General features: G+C 49.3%; 1 protein-coding gene across 1 annotated transcript in view; it reads right to left on the bottom strand.

Moving 5' to 3' along the window:
- Positions 1-2394, bottom strand: part of LOC107185068 — a 7710-nt gene that overhangs the window by 3042 nt on the left and 2274 nt on the right. The window lies entirely within an intron of this gene.

Raw genomic sequence — 2394 nt, 5'->3', positions numbered from 1 at the left:
TCAGCAGCCAGCAGCCGGGTGCTGACGTAGAAATGACGCTCCCCACTGCCAACACGGACGCACTCTCAGCCTCACCCTCAGAGTGGAGAGCAGTAGCTGATGGAACATTCAGGAAGATGCTGCTCCGGCCTGTAGGCTCTGCCTCCCAAAGCCCCAGGCCTGAGAGACCCGTGGCGCCCAGGACTGGGTGAACTCTGATGAAATGAGGGCCCCCAGGTGTGGCCATGACAATAATCTCCCATGCCCTTCATGCTGTAACACTGACTTGAAGACAGCTACCCGCCTGGGGCCAGCAGGCAAGAATCCTGGTTGAACTGCCATGTGGACAGCAGGGGGCAGTCTAGCACAGAGGACGATGTATAGGCGGTACACCACACAGGCCAGGGCTCCCATTCTGGCTCTACCTATGGCAGGGTGGGGAACCATTTTTCTGCTTAGGGCCATTTGGATGTTTATAACATCATTCTCAGGCCATACACAATTATCAGCTTAACAATTAGCCTGCTATATTTGGCCAAACCTTTGATTAACTCACCCCTAATGCCTTGGCAGGGCCAGACCAAATGATTTCGCGGCTTTATAGAGCCCTCGGGCCAGACGTTCCTCACCCCTGACCTATGGGGTGAATGACCTCCAGCCAGTTCATTAACCATCTGATAACGATAATTGGGATAGTGCAGTTGTCGGCAAATTCATTAGTCAACAGAGCCAAATATCAACAGTACAACGACTGAAATTTCTTTTGAGAGCCAAATTTTTTAAACTTAAACTATATAGGCAGGTACATTGTTATTAACTTAATTAGGGTACTCCTAAGCTGGCCTTTGCTAAAAACGTCCTCAGTCTGATTGAGGTACGTTTGCTGAGGTCGACCCCTTCCAGCTCTCCCATCCACACTCGTCTTGTAGCCAGTCTCACTCAACTTGTGCATGAATCACGCGCGCCTTCCCCGCGCTGCGTATCCCGTGGCCCGTCCTGCACGGCGTCTCCCGTCACCCGACCAACCGACACCCCCACTTCTTCTAACGCCACTTCTTCAAAATAGACTCACCCAGGCTGAAAACCGACTTCTGCGCATGGGCCACAAAGTTTCAATCGCACTGTACGAGAGCCACACTCAAGAGGCCAAAGAGCCGCATGTGGCTCGCGAGCCGCGGTTTGCCGACCACTGGGATAGTGGATACTACTGTGTTGGTATGAAAACGGTATGAAGTAACGTGCTAATCGAGTGCCGCGCTGGCTGAATAGCAGAACCACTGAGGGCACTTGAGACAGAACCTCTGGGAACCAGCAGGAGGACTGGCACTTCTAAGAGCTCCCGGAGCATCATGACAATCACTCGGGGATGCCCCTGTCGACAATGTTCCACTCAAATCTCGTCTCAAGCAAAGGATCTGTATCAATATCAATATCTGTAACTTTGAAATACACCCAAAATTAAGACGGATGGAGAGCTATGGGATAAAGCAAGTGGAAGGGAATGTGAATGAGGAAATCTAGGTGGTGGGGATGAGGGTGTTCATGAGGAAATGGTTTAAATAAACTTTTAGTAGAACACAGCCGTGCCCACTTATGTACACATTGTCTGTGGCTGCCTTTTCTGCCCTGTGGCAGAGTTGAGTAATTGCGACAGACCGTGTCGCGTGTGAAATATTTACTATCTGGCCTTCACAGTAAACGTTTGCAGACCTCTGTTCTAGATTGAGAAACTAGAGACATGGCAGCCAGTACTGAGGCTGACCCTGGATTTAAGACAAACAAAACAGCTCGGGAGAACATTGTCAGGGTGAGTGTGCAGTTTTATCACGGACTGTACAACAGTGTCACAGCACAGGCTAAACTTCCTGAATCTTGTACTTCTACTGAGTTATATAAGGAAATATCCTCATTATAGGAAACATTCTCTGAAGTACTGAGGATAAAGAGATAAGATGTCTCCAGAAACATCTCTGTATCAATGCTCGATGATACAGAAAAAATGTGTGTGTGTGAATATACAAATGTATCTAACATATAGTATAAGTTTAATAGAAAGACATAGCAAGATAGCAACAACTGGTGAATGTTCACTGTCTGACAGTAGCCTTTCTACAGGTTGGAAATTATTCAAAAAAGACGGGAGAACACCAAGTGGTTCCCTGAGTGAGTGTGCAGGTGCGTTGAGGCTTAGGGAGTCATGTGTGAATGTGCTGTGTGGGGCCTGGCGCACAGTAGGCACTCTGCAAACAGAGGTGGCCTGGGCCAGGGAGGGCGTTTGACAAAGCTGGCGGGACAATGCGTGACTAGTCGACAAGTGTAATCACTCACGCGCTCACGCAGGGTTTCATCCATTCACCCCGTATGTTTTCACTGAGCACCTACAGTGCAGGGCCCTGTCCAGGTGCTGCACGTCCG

The sequence above is a fragment of the Myotis davidii genome, unplaced genomic scaffold (assembly GCF_000327345.1).
Source record: "Myotis davidii unplaced genomic scaffold, ASM32734v1 scaffold209, whole genome shotgun sequence".
In the NCBI taxonomy this organism is placed as follows: domain Eukaryota; kingdom Metazoa; phylum Chordata; class Mammalia; order Chiroptera; family Vespertilionidae; genus Myotis; species Myotis davidii.
This window is presented reverse-complemented; position numbering and strand designations above follow the sequence as displayed.